Raw genomic sequence first — 25,617 nt, forward strand, 5'->3', positions numbered from 1 at the left:
GTGGCGGTGGGGAAGGAACCAGCTGCAGTGTGACAAACAGCTTCCTTCACACCCGCCATGGCAAACACACCCCACTGGGTGTGAAGAGGGTGAGGTGCATGAGTGCAAGCCAGGGATGAGCACTCGGCTGCCTGCTGCAGTGTGAACCCATCTCAGGGCTGTTGGTGGGTTTGAGACCAGCCGCAGTGTTCAAATGGGATGACGGGTGTGTGTGCATGTGGGGTTTTCTGCTTCCATCTGAGTTCTGGTGATAATCAGGTGTAATTTTCACTCGCTGCCTCGCCTCATTCATCACCAAGATGATGGCAATTAGTCATCTCGCACTATAAGCGGTGCTAACAGCTACTTTAAATGCAAGCAGAGCCTTAATCTAGTGCTAACTCAGATGGACAGTGATACATGTAATTAGGACATCAAACAGAGGAGGAATGTGATATGTTTATAGCTGAGGGAACCTTTGGGTTGAACTATTTCAGGAATAATTATGTATTATCTTTATTAACATGGCCCAAGTTAGTAAATAATGGTCATGCTTTTGCATTCAGGGTGTTAAAATATATGTATTTTAGATTCAGGCTAAATTCCAGGTTTCGGTGCTGTCTGATTTGCTGGGAGATGCTGCCTTGCCAGTGCATCCATTACAGGTGCAGGTTTAGTGGGAAAGGACTCTCAGGGCTTCCCCACACCCATCCTGGGTGGGTATGGGTGCTGGGGCATACCATGTGTTTCCCTTCTGCACACCCTACACCCCCCTCCCCAGTTCTTTCTGGGGTGTCTTCCCAGTGCAGCAGGGTCTGATCATGCCTTGATGTCTCAGGCTGGAGGGTGTTTGGGTGCTGCATGCCCCTAAACATGCATTGACGTGTGTATACCTGCCAATACACATGGTGCCCTTTGCAGATGACAACTAATAAGCGCAGCACCAGTTTCCCATCAGGGTATGTGTGTGTGTTGTCTATGAGATACAGTTGCAGGGCAGAGTAGTGACATTTCTAGTACTGTAATATGCCTTTCCAGGAGAAAAAGAAACTCAATTCCCTCTATTTGTTCTTTAGCCCTCCAGTGTACAGAGCTCTGTGTCAGTGTTAAGCACTGCTAAAGCACCAGGCTCACTTTGTGAACATCACTCCTTCACTGTTCCACACTGGGATGCTCCCAGTGAGGTACAAGACACCTTGGGGGTTTGGCATCCACAGGCTCCCTTGCAGCTTCCTTGTAGCCAGTTCCTATTACACATCTGAGCTGCTCTGATGGGAACCTGTGTTTGAGACTAATAAGAAGGAGGAGGGGGAAACAGAAGTTGTTTTGAAAGCAGAAACTTTCTCTTTAAAACAATAAACAGGAAAAGGGGAAAGATCAATGTTAAAATTCATTGAGGGGAAAAGAAATATATGGAAATGAGTTTAAATGAAATGTATTTCTTCCTCTGGAGATGCTTCTCTGTTTTTCTGTAGCCTTATTAATCACCTTCTTTAGAAGAGGCAAGGGAGAACAGAAACCCAGTGCATGAGAATGTGAGAGCGAGGCTGGAGGACCACTTTGCACATGTATTTATTACATTAGTACTGCAGTTCTTTGATGCCAGCTTTAATTGACCTTCTTTTCTCCTAATGAGCCACTCAGAGAGGTGTTTGCCTCTTGCAGCAGTGTTGCACTCTCCTCCTTCTTCCTCTGGAAACGCACATGTGGGATCCCACTGAAAGAATCACTTAGCCCCTCAGTTCTCTCATCTGGGCTGTTGCACCATGGCTGGAAGGACCTTGGCTGTGCAGAGGTAAGAACTCTATCAGAAATACAACTGGTTCAATGCAACAGCCTCTGTGAGGGTTCTGGACATGGCCTCCACTCCATCCTTGAAGCCATATTAGAGACATCAGGCTAATGGTCCCAAATTTCCTCATTCTCTTTCATATATCTTCTGTTGGGTGTTTGATGTAAGGCTCCATGTTTTCAGGGTCACCTCGACTGACTACTTTTCCATATGGAAATCCTTCAGTGGTGCATGTAACAAATCAATCATGACTTCGGTGTGGTGCTTTCGCTGTTGGAAGGCAGTAATGAACCATCAGGCAGAAGGCTTGCCTGATGTTCATTAAACCTGGAAATGCCCTGCAGCACAGTAACAATAGCAGCAGTGAGATGAAAGTGGAAAGACGAGGCAGGGTTTCCATTCATTGGCAAACCCTACCTCCAGACAGCGTATTCTGGCCTGTGTCCAGAAGCCTTGCCAAATCAAGGGTAGGGTCTGGGCTCGAGGAAGCTTTCAAGGGGTAGGGAAGACACGAGTGAACTGTTTGCCTCTTCAAATCCTGGCCTCCGTTCCTATAAACGGAGGGGTTTTGTGGGGCAGTCAGTTTTGTGGGAAGGTAAAACAGACAGAAGAAATGGCAGTTGTTCTAAGGATTGACTTAGGTTGCCATCACAGATCCATCTTAGGTCACCGTCTGGTTGGAGCCAGCTCCATGGTTTCACTCAAGTATGACATGTACACTGAGGGCTCGTATGGGCTGTGTCTTCCCCTCAAGTTCTGCATTAGGAATGCTGCATTAGGATCCATGCTGGATCTGTGTTCACAGCGGGCTGAGAGCCCTCCAAGTTACCCTCAGATCTAAATCAGTGCTTCAGTGGAGCAAGGCCAGTTTACCCTGGTTGGCAATTCAGACCATGCTGCCTCTCAGTTCGGACCATATCAGCAGGTAGAAGGTCTGCTTACAGGGGTGGTGTGCAGGGCACTGCTTCCAGATGTGGCTGAACTCTCTTGCGTGCACTGTGTATACAGGAAACAGAACAATGTCCACTCTTCCTCAGCCACAGAAGGAAGCAAAAAGCATCCAATAAATTGTAATGGGGCTTTTAGCAGCGTATTTCCCCAATGCACATAAGCTGCTGCTGGATTTTATTGTGGATCAGATGGACAAAGGCAGTTACCACTGGGAAACAGACTTTCAATGGCTGAGTGCTCTTAGAGTTTACATGTGTCATCTTCACTTCAGAAGGAATCAAAGAGCTGGAAGACAAGGTGTCAGAGGGCAGTGTCAAACAAGTGTTTGCCGGGCTTCAGAGCCACCAGTGGGAAAACCAGAGCCCGATTTACAGCTTCCCATGCAAGCATTCTGATCAGAGCCAGGTTTTCTGGTGTCCTCAGCAGCCCGTCGTGGGCTGGCTGAATCACTGCAGCGATCCCGGTTGAATGGGTCATACAGGTCCAAGGTGTGGGTCTGTGGGGTGTACAGATTGATGCTTCCCCAGAGACTGTCCATGAGATGGGATGATTGTTACCAGGGTCTGCAATGCTGCACTGGAAGGAGCACCTGAGCTACTGAATCTGCCCATTTCTGTGCTAGGTGGCTGGTTCAACAGGTCTGTGGTGGTCAAAGATGGACCCAAGACACACAGAGGAAAGCTTTTCACAATGGGAACACCCAGCCATTGGAATAATCTCCCCAGGGAAGCGGTGGAATCCCCAGTGTTGGACATGTTTAAGATTCCACTGGACAAAGTGCTGGTTCATCTAGTCTAGGCCATGCTTTGCCAAGAAAGGTTGGACCAGATGATCCTTGAGGGGCTCTTCCCAACCTGGTATTCCGTGTTTCTCCCCTGAGGGCTGCAGGTGTGGTGGTTGCTCTTGGCCCAGGTGAGTGCACAAGCACTGGGTTGCAGGAATCAGGCTGTTCTCTCCCAACCCACATGTCCCCCCACCACTGTGCTCTTCCAAACCCAGATCTGCTCTCCTGGGCAGTGCAGACGATTATCTTCTGTGAAGAAGAAACCATCTCCCTTCTTCTGTTCGACACAGCAGAGCTGTGTATTTTGGCTTATTTGGGTTCTGCCTTTCATCCTGATACCATTTTGTTTGCTTTTACCTTTTCAGCAATGAGTATCACATTTATCTCCATCTGCTCTTTTGTTCATTATTTCTTCTTCTGTGCCTTCTTTTCTTCCATTTATCACTTCTCTTTCTGTTTACCAGCCCCTCCCCACCTTCCTCCCCATGTATCTTACAGGGCTGCTTTATCACAGCTTTCCAGTTTAGTGGATTAATTTTATTAGTTTCTTTTGTACGTGTCTAATTGACATGCAGTCACACAACCCATTTCCTTTCAGCACAGCTGACCTTTATTCCCTTGCAGGCAGAGTTTTTTCTTCTTCTCCAGCTAATACCTTTGCTCTGTTGCAGAGAACCAGAGCTGCAGCAGGGTTTGCTCACAGGGTGCGGAGAGTTTAGGACAGCAGCAGGAATCACACAGCAGTTGGACAGGAGAATAGAGCCGAGCTTTCTACCCTCTATAGCCATAAATGAGTGAGTTAAGGGGGCTTATTTTTCTTTCCACTTTTCTTTCTAACAGAATCTCTTCCCTCCTCTGAGAATTGCTGCAGAAGAGGCAAAGCAGTGCATGAGAGTACCTGAGCCTGGGCCCGGTGGTACAGGCTGCCTGCAACAACAGGAAGAGAAATCTTCTTTCAAAGGAAAGTGCAAAAGCTTCCTGAGCTTTGCCAATGCTCCTTGCTTCCCATTCCCTGTCTGCCGGGGCCTGTGCTTGTTCTGCAGCACAAACCCTTCTCGCTTCCAGAAGCCCCCAGGGTGCTGTAGTTCCAGTGCACGTTGCCATCGCTTAAGCCTCAGTGGGGCTTTGCAGGAGGGAGATCCAAGAAGAAACTGTGTCCTCATTCCTGCTGGGCAGAAGGAAGTGAGGCCAACGCTCCTCTTTTCTCTTAGCTCTTCTGAAAGACCTGAAATAGGCCTTTTGGTGGCAAGGGGTTGGAACTGGGTGATCTTAAGGTCATTTCCAACCCAAACCATTCTGTGATTCTACAATGGAAAAAAGCCCAGCCCCCAGGAGCCCTTTGGCTCCCCTGGATATGGGCTCCTGGTGCAGAGCACCAGGCAGACAGATCCCACTTTCCCAGTGTGTCCCTGCTCAGAGATGACACATTTCTCTCTCCTCCTTATTCCCTCACCCAGCAGAGCAGAAATGGCAGTTGACAGCCTTTTTTAGATGTTTTCATTGTAACTTTAATGGGCTAATTTCTCTCCCTGAATTGCCATAATTCAGATTTAATGAAACATGGCTTAGAAAATTAAAAATAATAAAAAAAAAAAAAAAGAATAAAAATACAGTAATAGAGTAGAATGCCCCATTAAGCTGAAGAACAAGGAAATAACATATGTAGAGATCTGATCACTCTGACCCTGCCATCCCAGTGATGCTGGCAGCCATCATGCACTTGCTTTGCCTCAGCATGGGTGACTGCTTCCCACCAGGAGAAAACATATAACACCACAATAATATATGAGTGGAGCTAGGAGGGGAACTGGTACCTCTTCCCTTTGCTTTCTGTGGATCACACACTTCCATGCTCCAGGCACCCAGTGATCCCCATCACAAGCTGTGCTAAGGGGATGCTGATCCTGCTGCTGCAGTGCTGGTACCTAATGGCTCCTCTGGCAGTGGGGCCCTGGGCTTGCTGCATGGCAGCAGCATATCCCTGAGGGGTGAGATGGCCCGAAAGGGGGTTCAGGCAGATCTTGTTGCTGCTTGATGCCTGCTCAGAATGGTCTTGTGTCTTTGGCCTCCTTAAGATTGCACATATGGAGATGTGGTTTTTAAAGCAGATATTAAATGGTCTTTGATGACCTATTCTGAATCCCATTAGCCAGGAGCTCAGCGTGGCATGGGTGAGGAAGGCTGGGATGCTTATGAGACTGCTCTGTCCAGGATGGCTCCAGGCTGCCTCCTGTTACACTAAGAGGGGAGAGCTGCACTGTTCAGTGCGTGCTCAGAGCCAGGAGCTGGGGAAGACCTGGCAAGTCCCATGCCTGAGCGGTGCCTGCACAGCAGTGCCATGTGCACTGCATATTGCAGCAGCCAGTTTCACATAGCTCATGGCAAAGCCACTTAGCAGAATAACTCTGTAGAAAGCCAACCATAATGACGAGAAATTGGGGATTTGCAGACTCAGTTTGTGGAAGGTTTGCTCCAGAGCCTGTGGGATGTCTCCCAAGTGTCCCTGCACCGACATGGGAAGAGCCCTGCAGTGCTAGGCCGGAACAGGTTTGAGCAGTGGCACATTAGTGTTCCTGCACCAGCTGGAGTATTCCTCCCTGAAAATGCTGACCTCCAGCCAAGAGCAAAAGCAGTTGAAGGATGAAATTCATTGTGATGCTGAGTCAACATGGGAGATTAATGCTTCTCTTTCATCTCATGACCCTTCATCTCTGTGTTTCAAATCAAGTACCATGGAAGATAGAGCCCCTAGCATGCTACCTGTGGAAAAAAATAGCAAAGAAAACAAGTGAAGGGCTGCACACTGCATCAGCCTAGGGAGAGTTATTCATTTCTCTCTGTCCTTTGTAGTTATATGGGCGGTCTAGTTACATCCCAGAGCAGCGCAGCCCAGAGAAGGGATGTCTCAGCTGGTGAAGATCCAGCTCTGCTCCTCCCCTCTGTGGTTCAGTAAGGGCAGAGGGGGGCTCTTTGTTGCTGAAAAAGCTAAAACCTGCAATCAGGGAAAATACAATGAAAGCAAGGAGGGACATTTTCAGGTTTCCAGCATCCTCAACCAAATCAGACTCTCAAGTGAACTGAAAGGAGACCTCCTGCTTTGTGTGCATCCCTCCTCATGTAGCTGAATTCAGCTGCTCTGGGCCATCAGGCAGTTGTGAGTCGATGGGAGAGTGTTTCAGACACAGGTTTGGGCTTACACTCTTTGTTTTCAGCCTGTGGAAGCTTCCAGTGTCCTATGGGCAGATTGGAGTCTATTAACCATGGAGGAGGATGCGTTGTTAAGTGTGACTGCTTCCATACAGTCGGTGCTGGGAGGCAGCATGCTTTGACCCTGAAGATTCCTGAGGCATTGTGACAAGCAAGATGGAAATAGGGCAGTTAGAAATTTCTTCTAAAATCAAGCCAAGGAAGGGAGAAGGAATCTTTATTCAAGCTTTAAGGGGTTCGTTATTGCTTAGTAATTTCATACTAGCAGCTTATTTACAGGAGAGGAAGGTTGCTAAAGTTCAGTTTACTTGTCTCAGTTAATCAGGTCCCATTCCCTGGGGATGAGCTAATTGGACGGTGACATTCAGTGGGATAATGAAATAAATGTCATGTCATATAAAGAGTTAATTAATGACATAGAAATGTTCACCCTTGTGGAGGCCTGGAGCTGGAGTTGATGCAGCATTTTGGATGCAGTGCTTCTCTGTTGAGAAACACCGCTTGGCATAAGTGTGACTTGGCATAAATGTCTGTGGGAGCGCATCTCTTTGGATGGAAATTGTGTTGGGAAGATTTATGAGGTCAGAGGAAGAACTCAGGCTGTTAGCTGGAGGGTGCTGCTTATGCAATGCTGCTCTCAGAGGTGGCAGCACTCACACTGTAAATGAAGACCTTGGAAAGTGTTCTCACCCCAAGCGCTTGCTGGTTCCTGTGTCCTTCACAGCCAGGATGGGTGGCGTGATTGAAACATCATTACTCTGTGGGCAGGAATAGATGGGTTGGCCATGCAAGGCTGCAAGGTCAGCAATATGGTGACTGCTGACACTGGTGTTTCTCTTTATGGATGCCAGAGAAAACTTGGAGGAAGCTGCTCAGATGCTCTGTGTAGAAGAATATCATTTCTGGACAGATGCACTAAGACAGAAAGTTGAGGAATTCATTGTATTGTGTCTGATTGAAAGAGAGTTGCTTATGTACAGACCTTACCCTGGGAATTGTAGAGGAGAAATCCATAATTGGAAAGCCTCTTGTCCATCTGCTTATTCCTCTTGAGGGATGAATGGACTCTGGGAAGCCTAGCAGCAGGGCTGGGGATGTTCACCACTCAGCTGGAAGGCACAGACTGATGTTACTGAGGGGCAGAATGGGACACGTACCTTGTGTGAATGTGCCTGGAGAGCAAACCTTGCTGAGCACATCTGCTGGCAAAGAGCTTGCAGGTGAGAGCCCTGGCCTTACTGCTAAATGGAGCTGGGTTCATTCCCGGAGACTTCTTCTTTCCTCAGGCTCACTGCATGAGCCACTGTTTTCTGCTGGAGCAGGGCTCTCATAAAGGTGTTTGCTGCATGGGGTCTGGTGCTAAGTCATCAGCTACTGAGCTATTTTAACGGGCGTATTACTGTATTTCTGGCACCATCTGCTCCTCTCTCTGATTACTGATGCAAGGAAGGATTAAGAGAAAGTCTTTTCCCTCTTTCAGCAGGAAGGGAGTTATTAGTGCTTTAAACACACACATGAATCTGTTCTGCATGCCCAGCAGCAGCTGGCATTTCCTCCCTGCTTTTCCCCATGCAAACTGGTGGAGGAAATCTAATTGGTGAGCGGGGATCTGTGGCTGAGAGCTGTGCTGGGTGCTGGGAGCTGCTGTTTGCTTTAGTTTTTCCCCAGGAGCATGTTGTGGTCCCAGCTCCAAGGCTGGTTTGGCAGGTTATGTCACTGGTTTATGCCTGTGCATTCCTTCCTGGAATGGTGTGAGGGCTATGCACCGACAGAGCGGAGAAGAGGGTGCAGTGAGGGGCTCTCTCCAAGTTCATACCCAGCCTTTGCAGAATGAGCTTGCTCTCAGGAGAGCCTCCTTCTCTTGTGCGGTTGTTACTCAGTCCTGCATGGGGATCAGGACCACAGGGAGGCTGTGTGTGAGGTTGCTGATGGGCTGAGGGGTACCTCAGCATCCGTCAGTGCCAGCGAGGAGGAGATGCTGACACCCATCAGTAAAACATCTTCTGTGGCAAATGAAAGGGAGCAGCAGCAGCAGGTACCTGGGAAGCCACAAAGAGGTGAAATGGGGGCTCCCCAGGGCTGATCCTCAGCTTGGTCCTGTTCTCCTGCCTACCAGGCTGCACAGAGCATAGAAATCAGTGCACACAACTAGGGAGCAAGACTGAAAAAGCTGCATCAGAATTCAGTGCTTGTTTCATTTGTGGGTGTCGAGCTCTCTCTTGGCTACCATAAACCCACTGCAGAGGGAGCAGGCGTGGATAGAAATGGCACCATGGCATGGGTGTAACGTGGCACATGGCATAACATATAGGTCTGGAAGAGACCTGCAGGTGCCCTGGGGTGAGCTGTGACTCTGTAGTGAGGATTCAGCTTGTTCTAATGGCTCAGACATGGGAGGATTGCCTAAAGCTCTCAAAATACAAGGGCTGTTGTGTGATGTTCCCCTCTCACGGCTGCCTGGAGTCCATCAACCTCCTTCTCCAAGGTAATTATGGGAAAACACAAGGAGGATTGTTGGAGGGTTTCCCAGGAAAGGGAGCAGAGCCCCAGGCCTTACGGCAGGTCTGGGCAGCTCCATGACGTTGAGTGACGTTGGGCAACACGGCTGGGGTCTCCCCAGTGCTGCATGCTCTCATGGCTGTTCTGCACTGCTCACCACTGCAGCTGTGACAGGAGCCAGATCACAGAATCCCTGTGTCAGGGCTGGACAAGCCTCCAAAGTCCAAGAGAGAAGTATGGGGAATGGCAGGTCAGTGCAGCTGCGGGGCTGGGCTCGGGGTGCAGGCTGGAGGACTTTGGGGTAATAGGAAATGCAGGGCTGGCTGTGGCTTGTTGGATATTCCAGGGACTGGCTGGTATTTACTAGCAGCAGAGTGTCTGAAAGGTCAGGCCACAGTCTTATGGTTTCTCTGCACGTTTTCTTTGGGCCTGGAGTGAGCAGTTGTGCTCACTCATCCGCAGCAAGCAGGGAAGTCAGCTATCCGCAGCAAGTAGGTAAAATGAACGTGCTGAGCTGGTTGGAGGACTAAACCCAGACAGGTGGGATCAAAGGAGCTGCTTTGGGTTTTGTACCTGACTTCAAGCTGGCTTTTCCCTTGAGAGGTCAGCAGACCGTGCTGTAGAGATAACCTATGAGGATATGTCGCTAGTGGGGCTTAGTGAGGGAAGAGGAGCAATGAAGGGAAGAGACCTGACAGAGGTAGAGAACAGGGAGAAAATACACAGGTCTGGCATTTTACTGTGCCTTGCCCTGGGTTTCTTGTGTGTAGCCTTCCTCACTCTCTAATTCTTTCTCTTTTCCATCATTTCTGTGTTGGCTGTCCTGGTAGTGTAAGAGGAAGATTGTTAGACTTCTAGGGTACATGGGACTCCTTTGACACAGCTGCTGCACTGGTCCTGGTGCCAGATCCTGGCCAGGAAGATCCCCTGTATTTCATGGAGGGATCCTGAACTCTTCCCAGAACCGCACAGGGTTGAAGGCTGCACTGAAGCAGTGCTTGTTTTATGCTGTTGATGTGGCTGAGCCCTGCTGAGGTGAGGAAGGGAGTGGAGAAGAGTGTCAGCATCTCCCTCTGATCCATCTGCTCACACTCCCTGCGTCCTCTGGAGAGAAAAATGGGCACTCTGAGGGTTGATTCATGTGCCCAGCTGCAGATGCCCACTTCAGAGGAGAGCCATCACTCTCCTGTCTGCACTAGCAATGACAGGTGCTTTTGTGACTCCCAGGGTGACTCAAGCAGGGAAAACATTTACCCTGTACAAACCTGTGTTTCCAACAGACTCTCAGTACAAATGCGAATCCAAACTTTGCTGTCAGTTTGTAACAGACCAGGATGTGAAAACAAGATTGAGTAAACCATATTTTTCTTCAGAACCATCCTTCAAAGATCTTTGAGTCAGACTTGAGACCTATGTGTTGTAAGTCATAGCCTGCTCTTTGCAAAGTGTAGGATTATAGGGTCCGTGACACTTGTGTTTTGCCCTCAGAAACATTGCTGAAGGGGGCACGTTCCAGCTCTCCCAGCGTGCTGGCAATGCTGTTGAGTGCATCCTGTCTCAATGTGACACAAACAGGTACTGCTGCTCCCAGCCTCTGCATCCATAGACAGGTCCGAAGGGGCTCTGCAGCAACCTGGGGCTGCTTCTGTCTCCTCGCTTCTAAATGACAGGAAGAGTCCAAGGCAAGCAGCTCTGTAGCTGATGTTGTTGTGCCCGGATCCCACTTGAGGCCATGTGCTGGCTGTATGACACAGCCTGCTTTCCAAACTCCCTGTCTGTCTCACTGAGGGAACTCTCTCCTGCCCAGCAAAGGTGAGCAGTGCTGCCAGCTCATGAAGGAGAATTGGGCTGGGCTGCCAGGGACTAGAATTAGAGAGGGCTTGGAGTTCTTGGCCAGAGGTGTGGGCTTCTCTGGGGCTTTAAGTGCGACTGTGAGGTTCTGGGTGAGAGCTGTGGGGTCCTTTGAGAGGCTGCTCGTGCTGGATCCCATCCCATGTAAGGCAGGTGGATGCTTTTCTGTTTCTCGCCATGGTGTTGGTTGGGAATTCCATGCATCCTCAGTGGAGGATTTTCCTGGTTCAGTTTCTGAGGAGCTGGTGGGGCAGGCACAGAGAACTGGTTTATGCAGGTGCTGTATGAACAGCTAAATGAAAAGAACCCCCGAACCCTGCGTTTCTTCTTCCATGGTCAAGCTCTCTCCAGAAATGAGAAGCACCACTTAGGATGGGTTTGGTTATGATGGGGATTTTACTGTTTAGGTCACAAATGTGAAGCTTAGCACGTGTCACCTCCTGCTCTGGTGACGTTGCAAAGTCTTTACTCCCTCCCAGTCCACGATGCCTTCTAGGATTCCTGGATGACGGGGATTTGCTGTCTGAGCTCGATGTGTGATTACTGCAGCCCACTTCCTGCATGTGGCATCAGTTGCATGATGTGTAGAGGAGAGCCTGCCTTTGAACACCCACCGCAGCACGAGCCAGCGGGGTGCCAGGAGGAGCTGTGCTTCAGTGCCCATCCCTTCTGCAGAGGCTCGAACCCCTTCATAGGCTGCCAGTGTCTCTTTCAGTTGGGGTGCAGCCAGCCTAGGGTCCTCTGTGTCCCTGACTCCAAAAGCCAAGGGGTGGAGCTGGAGTCTCCCCTGGAGCTTTCTGCAGGAGGCTGCAGGCAGGACCTTTCTCCCTGGCTGCACTGCAGAGCCCGGTTTTCCCACCTTGCCCTGTGTGGAGTGGCCCGAGGGCTCTGTCATGACCTGTCCCTGGTTGTGCCAAGACTTCTTGTTGCCCAGGGTCCCATCTGTAATCCTCCTTCTTCTGGGTCGCTGCTAGAGAGGGCTCACAGTCAGGCTGTAATCTGCGATGTGCATTCTCCAGAAGCCCACAGCACCTAAGAAATCTTGTGTTTCTTCTCAAAAGAAAGATGCCAAAACACAGCTCTGCACCAGCTCCTAGGAACAAACTGAGCTCTGTTCCAGCTGAACCCAGAACAGCAGCCACCCTTTATTCCATACCCATTCACGTCATGCCAGGTCCCACACTTTCCACCATCACCTTTCCTGTCCTTTGAGAAATACATATATATATATATATATATATATATGTATGTGTTACATATACACATACATATATAAACACACACACAAACACACACAGATATCATTCCCGTAGTCTCTGGACCATCCCTACAAACGTTGTTTGAGTTCCTTCAGTCCGTGACTTGGGCTCCATCTGTGGTGAGTGTCTCTGGGCAGGAAAGATGGATGGTGTGTGGTGGTGGTGGTGGGCTCTTGGATGCTGAAGCTGCTTGCGATGCCACCAGGGCTGCCCTTGTCCGGTTTGATCAAGGTTCCTGCTTCCTTGATGTGGTGATCAAAAGGGAGCCAGGTTCAGATGCTCAAATGCAGAGCAGCAGAGATGGGTGCCATGAGGTGTCCAGCTCAGTGATGGGTGTATGGCTGCCATGGAAGGGCGAGTGGGTGCTGCTGATCTCTGCTTAGCACTGTTGTGGTCGCGTTTGGCACTTGTTGTGGTTGAGCTTCAGCAACCCCCCAGCAGAGAGAGCAGGCAAGGCAGAGAGCTGCTTCATTTCCTGTGTCTCTAAAGCAGCTGTGTCAAAAGGGCAGAGGTACCCTTCTTGGTGCTTGAAATGCCTGTGGGCCAGTGACAGTGGGGTGCTTTTGCAACGCCTTCCCAGCCAGGCTTATCTGAGTTGGGATGCCCCTGTCACTCCAGAAATGCAAATAGATTGTGACCCTCAATGGTATTAGGGTGCGCTACTGGTGTGTCTCGTAGGGCCTTATGATTCTGTGTCTCTGATGTGTCAAGGCCATCTAAACCACCCAGTCCTGTTACCGTGGTTGTCCCTGCCCTCCATGTGGTTGTTGGCCCAGTCATAGGATGCTCCACTTGGTCCTTGCAAAACCAGGTTCAAATTCATTACTCCAGGAGGAGGTGTAAGTTCAGCCCTCCCACTCTGTCTTTGAAGCTGTCCAGTGGAGACTGGAGCAATGTCTCTTGTGGAAGAACCCTCCTTTGTGCTTGTTTTTCCTTGAAATTCATGTACAAGTTTCTCAATGATTTTATACATGGCAAACTCCTTCCCAGAGTGAACCATGCCAGTTTGGTGTTGAAAGGTCCACAAAGGACTGCATAAGCCTTCTTCGACGTGAGGCTGCTTAGGGCTGTCTGACATACCTTCCTTATTTTAGGAGCTGATGAAGTGGGAGAGAAACTCCCACATCTCCTCTTAAGTGAGCTCCTCGCCTGTGTACATGATGACTGTGACCGTTTGGGACTGGGACTCCCTTGTTTTACACTCTGATTTTCTGAGCTCTCTGTAGTCATCGCTGTTATTTAAGATTCTGTTGTGCTTTCGTGTTCCTGCAAAATCAGTAATACAAAGTCAGTACTGCAAAATACATCACCCAGGCACATGTTCTCATGACAGCATCAGGTTTTCTACATACTCCACAGGCACACAAACTTACCGATTTCTTTGGAAACTTGCGTTTCGCAAGGATGCTGGAAAAATCCAGGTTTGAGGGCAGAGGTTCAATTGGCCAAGCAGGATCTAATGTGTTGACTCTGATATCTGGTACAAGTAGTTTCTTCAAAGGAAAAATACCATCCCATGTGGAGCGTAGTTTAAATAAACATTTTTTAGCAGCTGCATCCACCAGTCTCACTGACTTGCCCAATTTCTGTGGGAAAAAAAAAGTAACAAAACTATTGGAAGGCAACAGGGAAGGAGGCTCCACAACCGCTCTGGACATTCCATCCCAGTGCTCAGTCACCCTCTCAGTAAATGAGTTCTTCCCCAAGTTCAGGTGGCCCTTCCTGAGTTTATGCTCATTGCCTCTTGTTAAGAGCAGAACATTAAAGATAGGGCAGCAGAACAAGGAAACCCCATCTCTTCCCTTGCTGCTTCCTGCCTGCTGTGCGCTGGTGCCCACAGCTGGGCTGGGCCTGTGTGTGTGCCCCGGCACAGTGTGTCCTAGCGCTTGCTCAGCCGGCGCAGCTCCATCTTCCTCCTCTTCCTTGGTGGGGAATGGTCCTGCTGGGAGCGCTCTTGCTGGCTGCGGGTGCGGGCTGGCACAGGGCACTGGGCCGGGCTGCTGCCCGCCTCTGGCAGTGTGGGTACCCCCTGGCAGGAGACAAGGCCCAGGGGCAGCTGAAGTGGGCTCAGAAGTACCCTGGGCTGCCTGTGCAGTGCCTCCTGCACCAGTGCGTGTTTGTGTGGTGGTTGGTGCTGGGGGCAGCCGGGGCCTGGGCACTCCGCAGTTGCAGGCGGGTCAGAAGCACCCTGGGCTGCCAGCGGGGGCTCAGCAGGGGATGCTCCATGGGAGCTGCCAGGGGCTCCTTCCGGGGACTCCGGGCAGCTCTGTCCCCTTGAGGCTCTGCAGTGTCCTGGGAGCTCTGGGCAGAGCTGTGCCGAGAGCTCTCCTCTGCAGTGCCAGAGGGGCTCAGTGGTGGCCGGGGGGAGGTCTGGTGAGCCCCTGCCCTGCTCCCGCTGTGTGTCCTGCAAGGGGGAGGCCGGCGCCCCTCAGAAGGGGTCGGCAGCCCCCAGCATCGGTGTTTCCGCGCAGCCCTTGCTCCTCCTGATGTGCACCCAGTGCTGCAGCAGGTCAGGAGCCTGGGTGAAGGGGTGGGCGCTGGCAGGGCTGTGGGGGCCATCGCGGGAGGTGCCATCGCTGTCCTCCATCTCCACAGTGCAGGTGTCCTCTGCCCTGCACAGGAAGAGGAGGGGGAGCATGTGAGGGAGCTGGTTGGGATGGGGACGCTGGGGGCACCGGGGCTGTGTCCTCACCAGCCCCCAGCCCTACCGGCACCGATGGCTCTTTGTGGGAGCTGCCCCCCGCCACGTACTTGGACAGTTTGGGAGCTCGTGGAGCACCTCTGCAGGAGAGCTGGGTCCATTGGTGCTCGCGGGGGTGTCCTCGACATCGGGGAGCTGCGCCAGCACCGCCGGGTCCAGCGGGCAGTCGCCGTTGGCCACACGCTCCAAGAAGGCGCAGAACTCCTTGAGGAAGGCAGTGATGGTGAGGCTGTTGGGGCAATGGAAGGCATTGGGGAAAGCGTCCTCATTGTCCCCCAGCCCAGCCCCACCACGCCGTCCCCTGCACGACGTACTCGGAGAGTTCCGGGAGCTCCTGGAGGAAGGCGGCCCAGTCGGGGACACGCGGGACGGCGCCATCCCTGCGCGCTACATGTGGCTGGTGGGGAGCGGCGGAGGGGATGGTGTCCTCCATGGCTGCCCCGTCCTTGGTGGAGGCCGCCTCCTGCCCATGGGCGCAGGGGATTTGTGCTGCGGGGGGGAGCGGTGGCGGCAGCACAGTGCCCAACCGAGGGGTCCTGGCACCCCCTGCACCAGCTGCGGGGGGCCAGGCTGGTCCTGGGCAGGCCCCAGGGCAGCGGCAGCCCTGGGACAGGGGTAGCTCACGGGTAGTGATGCGTCTCGCCATGGCCAGAGCGCTGGGGCTCAGACCAGACACTTGCAGTGGTGCTGGCAGGTGGAGGGGAAACCTCTCTGTTGGGAGAAGCAGAGAGAGGTGCTGGGGTGAGAAAGTGGCCGGCAAAGCCGGCTGGGGGTTACCTGTGGGCAGGAGCACCGGGAGGAGCGGGAGCTGCTGCTGTACCTGCCATGACCGTGGGTCAGTATCAGCTGAGCTTGGGCCAACAGCCCCTCTGCAACAGGATCCACCCAAGGTTCCACCAGTGGTGGCTGCTGCAGCAGCTGCGCAGTCAATGGACCCCATCAGCTTCCCCCTGCCAATGATTCCCTGTCCTAAATGATGGTTTCCCATGCCCACGATGGTTTTCCCATCCCAATGATGTCTGTTGGGGAGGTGAATTTGGCGTGCAAGGGTCAAGGATGGGGCCCGCACCGCTGTCCCTGCAATGATGATGTGCGTGCTTCCCAGTCTTCCCAGTGGTGGTGGTGGGAAGTGGGTTTGAGGCACTTGCCCTTGGCCCTCTCTGGTGTGGGCCAGAGCTCAGTCTCGGTCTCGCTGTCGGGGCAGTGAAGCTGTGACCTTCATGGGCCTCTTCCTGGGCACTTTGTTCAAGCAGAGCAAAGTGGTGGCAGGGAGCAGGGCCGTGGAAGGCTGTGGGACAGCTCTGGCAGGGTCCTGCTGTGCCCTGAGTGCTGCGAGAGGGTGTCTGACTTGCAGCTGCAAATCTCATCCCTGGAGGAGGCTGACCCTCCCCGGATGGCCTCTGGTGGCTCTTGTCATACCTGTGTTTATCCACCACTGCAGAGAACAGCTGTATGAATCCCCTCTGCTCTTGCTTGCCTGCTGTCAGCTTGCCCAGTCTCCTCAGTGCCTTGTTTCTGGGCAGACCTGGCTCCTGACCTGCCAGCTCCTGACTGCTCAGTGTTTTTTGGGGGTCAGGGCCATCCTGCCTCCTCCCTGGCTCCCCATGTGGGCTGTGCTTAAGCAAAGACACTGCTGTCAATGAGTTCTCTGGAATGAGGCAGAGCACAAGAGGAAGGAGAAGCTTAAATGGCAAAGCTGCTTCAGGGCCTCTTGTTTGTGGAGCAAGGGAGTAAAAATACGTTGCTGGATGGGGCATGTTCCGGCTCTCCAAGCTTGTTGGCTGCAGCCACATTACATACAGCTAAATGAAGAGCATCCCTGAACCCTTCGTTTCCTTCTTGCATGGTCAAAGTCTCTCCAGAAATCAGAATCTCCGCTAAGGATGGGTTTGGTTATGATGGGAATTTTATTGTTCGGGTCCTAAATGTCAGGTTTAACCCTGAGAATGTTTGTGTGCAGCCTTTGAACAGTGCTTGGTCCCTCCCATCTAAGTCCCCTCCGTTTCTGTAGTGGGCATGACATGCTGCGGTATTGAATACCCCTTTGGCTAGTTTGGGTCTGGTGTCCTGTCTCTGCTCCCTCCCGGCTCCTTGTGTCCCTCCTCATGGCAGAGCATGAGAGACTGAAAAGTCCTTGATTGGCCTCAGTGCTACTGAGCACCAGCTAAACCATCCGCGTGTTATCAGCGTTGTGCTCAGGCTGAACCCAAAACACAGCTCGGCACCAGCTCCTAGGAACAAACTGAGCTCTGTTCCAGCTGAACCCAGAACAGCAGCCACCTTTATTCCATACCCATTCACGTCATGCCAGGTCCCACGCTTTCCACCATCACCTTTCCTGTCCTTTGAGAAATACATACATATATATATGTATGTGTTACATATACACATACATATATAAACACACACACAAACACACACAGATATCATTCCCGTAGTCTCTGGACCATCCCTACAAACGTTGTTTGAGTTCCTTCAGTTTGTGACTTGGGCTCCATCTGTGATGAGTGTCTCTGGGCAGGAAAGATGGATGGTGTGTGGTGGTGGTGGTGGGCTCTTGGATGCTGAAGCTGCTTGCGATGCCATCAGGGCTGCCCTTGTCCGGTTTGATCAAGGTTCCTGCTTCCTTGATGTGGTGATCAAAAGGGAGTCAGGTTCAGATGCTCAAATGCAGGGCAGTGGAGATGGGTGCCATGAGGTGTCCAGCTCAGTGATGGGTGTATGGCCGCCATGGGAGTAATACTATCCAGTGTATAGAGCATCATACAGTTCAATTCAGTGGCTTTTCTCACCCGAGATTAAATCCCCCTCCATTCCCCACCATGTGCACCCAGTCTGTCTAGCTCAGGTTTCACCATTGAAATGTCCCATTGGAATGAATCTGCGCCCTAGTGGAAACCTCAGCCTGCAGCGCCCTCGGGGCTGTCAACAGCAGGGATTATCCAGAGTAACCTCTCGGCAGCTTTGTGCTCACCTTGGGACTGGGATTTGCTCTGAGGAGCTGGTCCATTCCTCATCCCTGTGGTTCTTTGGTGTCTGAATGGAGATCACTGTGGTTGCTTGTCTCAGGCAGGGTAGCTACAAGTGAAGTTTTCATGCAAAGCTTCTTAAAGTGCAGATTGCAGTCTGCTGCATAATGAAGAACATGAGCAGAAAAAAGCACCATGAACGTTTTTCCCTTGGTTTTGCCCTACCAGCCTCCCAGTTTTGAAATTGTATCAAAATGCTGAAAGTTGAGAAAAAGGGCATCATTCGTAGAGTCATAGAATCCCAGAGTGGTTTGGGTTGGAAAGGACCTTGAGATCATCCAATCCCAGCCAATTGCCATGGGCAGGGACACCTCACACTAGACCAGGTTGCTCCAGCCTGGCCTTGACCACTGTCGAGGATGGAGCATTTACCACTGCTTTGGGCACCCTGTGCCAGCACCTCACCACCCTCACAGTAAAGAACTTCTTCGTTGTTATATCTAACCCAAACTTCCCCTGTTTCACCCCTTGTTCTATCACTAGAGCCCCTGATGAAGAGTCCCTCTCTGGCATCCAACAAGGGCTCTAGTGAAATGATTGAATCCATGCCTCCCCAGATGATTCTTTTCAGAGCGGGGTGGAAATAAAACATTAGAAAAGAAAAAAGCCCAAGCATCTGATAGCTGCAAAGTGAAAGGTTTGCACTCATCAGCTTGGAACTACATTTGTATTTCAAGGTTTGCTCCATTTCCATCAGAAAAACCACATCCAGGTCTTAAAATACATCACTGCAAAATAAGAACCACTTTAATTCTGGGTCGAAAAGTGTCAGTAAGAAAACAGAGGGGCAGATTGGTTTGATTTTGTTAGCAGAGCTATTAGTCCAGCTGGAAAAGCATTTCTGCAGCAGCTTGCTTGAAACCCCAACTGCACAGGTCTGCAATCAGGTTTGTCCCCAAGTTCTCCACCAGCCTGGGTTCCTGCTGCGCCTCCAAGAGCTGACAATGAGGTGACACATCTCTGGGTGAAAGCGCTGAAATTGGCCGTTTCATTTACAGCAGTGGTTTCAAATCAATTGTTCTGCTGTTCAACTAATTCCTGATTGCAGCCTTACATGGGGAAGAAAGGCCCGGAATAAATGATGAGCTTTGCTCCACATTCCAGGCTCTCCACCACGGTAGTCACATTGCAGCTGGCTGTACGTCACCTAAGAGCAAAGATCAAGCGCTGATACTGGACACGAAATACCATCTCACAGTTCATGCCAGAAGGGCTTTGTTTTCAGAGCCTCACATGCCTCTTTGGTGGGCAAATCTGTGTCTTCTGCCTCTGGGCACTTAGAGCTGGATAGGTTTCGGCAGTACTTTTGAGGAAAAGATCCCTTTCAAAGGGATATTGTAACCTGGGAAGCAGCCAAGAGACTTCTCTAACTGTGATTGTGCTTGACACTCGTAATGAAAGCAAATTCAGATCACCGCAGTAAATTTCCAAACTCAGAGTCTTCCAAGGGAAAAAAAAAAAGCTTAGCATTTCCCACCAGGCCCTCCAGATTCAATCTGCATAAGCTCCAAAATAAGTGTATTTTCTACCTTAAACTAATACTTGGCAGCAACTTTCAATTGGCTCATTTAATTAAGTTGGTGTGCAGATCCCATTTGAATGTGTTTAATGCCGCTGCACTGACAGACATACTGATCAAGGGGATTGTATTTTAGTATTTTTATCTGGGTTTAATTTAGACTCACTCAGATCTCTTTGCCTCCTCACAGCCCTTGCTGCTGCAAGCACACGCCTGCAGTGGGAGGCACAGCAGGGCACCCAAAGGGAGCAGAGCATGAACCGGGGGGATGAAATGAATGCAATTAGGGCATTTCAAACCCTGGACCAAGGAGTGACACATGATGAGACCTGTTGAATGAACCAACTGCAGAGAAGCTGGGGCTGCCCCATCCCTGGCAGTGTTCAAGGCCAGGTTGGACACAGGGGCTTGGAGCAAGCTGCTCTAGTGGAAGATATCCCTGCACATGGCAGGGAGCTGGAACTGGATGAGCTTTAAGGTCCCCTCAGCCCAAACCAGTCTGTGACTCTGTGATTTGTGTGCATGTGTGTCTGCTTAGCACACCCCGTGTATACACGTTTTTAGGACCTGCTGGGGTTCAAGGAAATCTGAAAGAAGGCTGAAATGTGAAAAGGAAAGATCTAAATGAGTGTCCTGTTGAGGACAAGGCAGTCTTTGGAGCTGAGCCACATTATTAGACCCTGGGAAATCCGCATGCAGGGCGCTGTGTGAAACCAGGGTCAGTGCTTCCTCCTACCCCATGGTGTCTCTGCATTTACTGAGGCTTCTTCAGTCTTCCCACTTGCACTGAGTAGTCCCACTACTGCAGGGCTGGGCAGTGGTAGGTGCTGTATGAAGACATAGCAAGGAACAGCCAAAGGGCAATAGCTGTCTACAGGCAGAAGGACACGGGGCTGGGCTGGTTTATACCCAGGCACTGCTTTAGAGCCTCATCACTTGGCTTCTTTGGATAAATCACCTGATCCAACCTGCAGCCTCTGTGTCCTCTGGGCAGCCTCCAGGAACATGGACCAGGAGAGAGGTTTGCACAGTGTGCTCCCGCATGGGTGGTGGTGTGGATGAGATGAGTCCTGTTGTAACACACTGCGGCCAGCTTTGCACTGGAAGTGGTTAAAATGGATTGTTGTAAGTTGTTGGAAAGAGAGTTTAATGGCAGCCTGAAGCTGTCAGTGCTGGGGCTGTGGTGCTGAAGCAGAGGCAGCTTCTCGGGGCTGCAGCTAACCTGGTGTGGTCTTGCTAATAGATATCTATTTTTATGAAAATTGGTCCTATTTGAGGGGAGAAATATGTGACTGTTGTGTTATGAACTCCTTTTTCATGCTTTGTGTCAGAGCATCCTTTGGTTTTACTGTGACTACTTGGAACGTTTGTTGGTTCTTTCTTTTCACCTACCTGTGGTCCATTTGCTTCAGTCTCTGTCCTCACACATGTGATGGGTTTTTTCCTTCCCTTGCTTTAAGCCTCAAAGTTAATTCCTCCCTCTCTCTCTGCGAGGATTTTCTTCCTGAAGCTTTTGTGTGCGTGACTGTTTCATGTTTTCTGAGCACCACTTTGGCATCACCTGAACCACAGACCCATCACTGGCCTCACCATTCCCTGCTCCTCTCAAATCCTGCACAAGGCAGCGAATAGCCCAGCAGTGCTGCAAAGACTCAGCTTTGGGCTCAAGTCATGTCTCTTCTTGACTGGTGCTTCCCTAAACCCCAGACATTGTGATGCTCATGGATGGCAGGAAGTAAAGGATCTCAGGGTTTACATTATACTTTCATTTGTGAGTGGCTTATAAGAGATTAATAAATGATTAATAGGCATTATGGACATGAGCAGCATAAATTAGCAGGTGATTATAAGCATGTCAGGAGAAGGTATTACCGAATATCATAAGCAACCTATTGACTGTTTGGGCTTTACAGTAATCTGTAAGCATTGCTTTGTCATTCATAAAAACACCTATTCATCATTTACAAACCTTTTACCACCTCATTTGTGACTTGTTGACAGAAAACACAACCAGAAACAGTAGGTGTGAAAATAGCCCTTTCTTCCATAGTCAGCCCTAAGGGATTTCAGAGCCAGAGGTGCCAAAATACATCCCTGATCCTGAGCAGCCCTCTGAGGAGACCTTGTGTGCTGCAGGATGGCTGGAGTTTCACCCAGGCAGAGCCAGGATGCCTGCAGAGCTCCATTCACATGAGGGGTGCTGGTTCTGCACTTCTCCACAGGACAGGGCTCCCAGTCAGTTTTGCACTGTTCAGCGCGTTTCTGTATTGAAATAAACAAGTGACAAAGAAGGATTTGTTTGCCCTTAGGCCTGTAATTATTGTCTTGTCCAGATCTGCAGCTGTAAAATGAGCCAGTGTTCCCCGTGGGCCCATGGAGACAGATGAAGCCACAGTGCAGCTTCTTCATCTCTGTCCCATCTCGTTCCCAAGTTTGCCCGCTGAGGTTAGTTGGGAGCAGTCAGAAGCTGCTTTTCATGCACCTTCCCTGTGACTCACGTGGGGTTTCTTAATGCATTTAAAACAAATGGACTTGGCCATTTCAGATGCTTTTTTCCACCTCCTGGTCTGAGTTTTCATTTCTTGGGTAAAAAGTGGGCAATACAAAACCAGGGACAAGTATTTGCTTTGCTTTTCCTTGGGGAAGAAGTCAGAAACATCTTGGTGCAAGAAAACCAGGCAGAGTTTGGGTGACAGCCTTTGTGTGATGCTTTCACAAACCCTGTGTGCTGTTGGGTTCCCTCTGGACTTGCTTCCGTCCTAAGCAGAGTTTTGCATCCTGCCTGGGGCAGTCTCTTCCCCTTGCTTGTGGAGAGCCCATGTGCTGTGTTTCCTCCCCTCACCTTGGGGACCTGCATGCTGCAGTGGTTTGGAAGCAGGGATGTGAAGGGAGGCTTCACAGCTCTGTGCAGAGGATTAGCACAGGAGAAACTTTTCTTCCTGTGGTCTGGATCCTGCCCAAAGGGAAGCTGCCAGCCACGCGCTCCCCTTCCAGCGTGCATTTTGAGTGCTTTTCTCTGTCGGGACTTGCATGAGCCAATTACAGGCTCCATCCCCATGGAATGCTGCCCCTTTGCTTTTCTCACTTAATCGATTTGGATGCAATCTCCCTGAAAATCCTGTCTCTTTTCTTGCTCTGCTTTTCCCTAATGCAGCCTGCTCTAATACCTCAACAATCCTCCTTCAGACCCCTGTGTAGCCCATTAGTGTGTTTGTACTGTGAGATTTCCTTCCTTTCCCAGAACGCAGAAGAAATCATTTCATGGTGTTGCTCCATCTCTGAATATCAACAGAGGTGCTGCTGAAAGCTGCTGCTCTCTGTTCCTGCGTGTACCTGTTCACACTTGAGCTCACACTCTTGCTAGTTAGCACTTAACAGTTCCCTCCTTCCTTGGACGAGTTAAAATTAAGCAGAGAGAGCTGAAATACCCTTCACACCCCACACTCATGCCCCCTGCCCAGCTTTGCAGCCTGTGGGTGCTTGGATTAATCCTGTTCAATGTGCTGGCTGGCCCTGCACCCCTCCTGACCCGATCTGCAGTGTTCCAGGCTCTCAGAGAGATGCTTTAGCAACCCGATGTCCTTTCTGCTTATTTAATAGTTGCTAAATGCTGCCAGTTCTTGCTGGTCTTGAAGTGAAGTGATTTGATCCTCACTCCTCTGGTGTGGTTGCTCTTGTTCAGGACTGTGCTTGGAGATCAGTCTGCATCCTTCTGCCAGGCTGCTGTTTGCAGGACATTCCCTGCCATGAAACCAACTTCCCCATGAGCATTGTTAGGGGGAACATCACAGTGAGAGAGATCCTTCTGGCTTTTGATTCTCCACATCTGCTGTGGGTTGTGGGGTTTGTTGCTATCCCGTATCCTCATACCTGATCCTTCCCTATGCACACCTTACCTCCCCAACTTCCCTGTGTGACTGAACCTCCTGGGGATGTATTTGCAGGTAAACTCTTGCTCTCTGAGCTTTGCATCTGAATTTCTTCCTCTGTTACAGAAGGGCTGTGAGCAAATAAGCTGTGTGCAAAATGGGATCATGGAGGAATGTGGAGTTAGCTGTGCTGAGTGATTTAGTAAAGAGCCATAACCAAAGATGATTTCTTGCCCTGACCCAGTTTCCTCTGGGAACCATGGGCACATCCCATAGTTTTTCAGTTCCCAACATTAAACACACAAAGGAGCAGTGAGGGTATGTTCACTGTGGCCATTTGGAGACCGAGGTGACTGGCGAGTGCTGTGTAAGTATCAGACACCCCTATATTTAAAGTCAGAACGAGGAGAAACACCACCCTGCACCCTGCACAGTCCTGCATCGCCTTGGAGCAGCAATCTCCATGCTGACAGGACTCTGCTGAGAGGTGCGGACTGGTTCTCTGATGCCCAAGGGGTGTTCAGTGGGAGTGCACCCCGATTCTCTGCACAGCACAGCTCACTTCAGGCTCAGCTGAAAGCAGATCTCATCTGTTTCCATACGTGGTTCATCCGGCAGGGAGGACCATTCCTCACCCAGCTGATGGGACTGTCAGGGATGCCACAGAGTGCTCCCGGTCGCATATTTCACTCCTCTTGTTTGGCTGCGCTGCAGCAGGAAGAGCTGCTCTCTAAGCCATGCTGCTGGGAAGCCTTTTTTATGCTCCTGTTGAGCAGTCAATAATCTACTAAAATCAAAACTATCCATTTGCCTTGTTCCTATCAATAGAACTCGCTGCTTTTATTAAATCTCTCTGTCGAGCTTGCTGGTGATTTTGATCTTTGCTGCTGTAGCATCTGACTGTTGTACAAATATATATGGAGGACGTGGTCTCCTTGGCTTGAAAGATTTATCAGTCTCTGTTGGGCTGGTCAGTAGAGGAAGGAGAAAAAAAGAAGGCGGAAAGAAAAGAGACAGATGGTGTGAGATAGAGAGAAACTGAAAAGGCAGACTAAAGATAGATGGGGGAGGAGAGGAGAAGGAGTGAGTGATGGAGGCAGCTGGAGAGAAAGCCTGTCTCAGGACTAACAGGGAGGCAGAAGGGCTGATGCCATGACTGTGGCAGGATGCCCTAGTCAGGGTGAGGACCTGTGGAGCCGGACACCCGGCAGTGGTAAGGAGGGCCCTGCCCTATCTCAAAGAGGCAGAAGGAAAAGTGGCATTTGAGATGCCCTGAGCTGGTGTGTGATGGGCCATCACATGGGGGTACAGGCGGTGTGAGCGGCTTACGGCAGGAGCTCCTTCCTAGGGAGCTGTTTAATCAAACATACTGTATCTTGTCAGGATTCAAGGAAGCGCAGTTAAGATAGGCACATTATGTAAATCCCTTCACAGCCTGCTGGGAGAAGACAGGCCTAAGAAAGCCCAGGCCAGGGCTGCTGCTTTGCCAGCTGACAGCACGAGGAGCCCCACTGTCATTGCCCCCTTGTCCAGGGCAGGAGGAGCAGAAAGCCTTGTGCTGCCCCAGCACTAGCCCTTCACCCTGTGCACCTCCAGCCCCTGCATACACAGGCAGTGAGCTGCCTTTGTGTCTCCCTCAAAGCCACCCTGGCTTGGCCGTGGGGGTCCCTAGGGGAGGGATATCCTCCCATCTTCTGTTCTGAGTCAGTGGGAGAGTCTGCTAAGCCACCTCCTTCTGCCTTAGGTGGATTTATTCTATGGTGGATCAGCATCCCTGTTGCACAGGGAACGGGTTGTACCAGGAGTTGAGCTCAGAGGTTTATGCCCCATATGAGAAGTTCAGCCTCTGGATTATTCCTACTCTCTCATCTCTCAACGTCTTTTGTTTCTGGCATGCCCTTACACTTAATTTCTTCCCCGATCTGGGGGAAATCCTTACAAATACACTTCTTTCCCCTTCTAAATAACTTCAGCCTTGTTAGAAATCTCTGGGTCAAGTGGGGTTTTTAGGTTTCAGCTTTTTTTAGTCTGTCACTTCCCAGGCCCTGCCATCCTATGGAAAAGCAGCACACGTGCAATTAGCAGCACATCTCAGGCCCTGTCACCTGCTCTGAGTCCTCTTGCTCGGCTGAGCTGCTGAGATAAAGCGTTGTCAGCTCAGGTGGTGAGATCCAGCC

The 25,617-nt window shown here is 50.7% G+C and overlaps 1 long non-coding RNA gene across 1 annotated transcript; it reads right to left on the reverse strand.

The window, feature by feature from the left end:
- Positions 1 to 6,089: 6,089 nt before the first annotated feature.
- On the reverse strand, positions 6,090 to 8,774 carry LOC134162802 (uncharacterized). The gene is made up of 2 exons (XR_009964452.1): positions 7,696 to 8,774; positions 6,090 to 6,266 (listed from the first exon to the last, which is right to left on the reverse strand). It is a non-coding gene; the product is annotated as an uncharacterized LOC134162802 (long non-coding RNA).
- Between the last annotated feature and the right edge of the window lie 16,843 nt (positions 8,775 to 25,617).

This window comes from Pezoporus occidentalis, unplaced genomic scaffold (genome assembly GCF_034315485.1).
Source record: "Pezoporus occidentalis ecotype Australia unplaced genomic scaffold, CSIRO_AGI_Poc_V1 ctg192, whole genome shotgun sequence".
Taxonomy (NCBI): domain Eukaryota; kingdom Metazoa; phylum Chordata; class Aves; order Psittaciformes; family Psittacidae; genus Pezoporus; species Pezoporus occidentalis.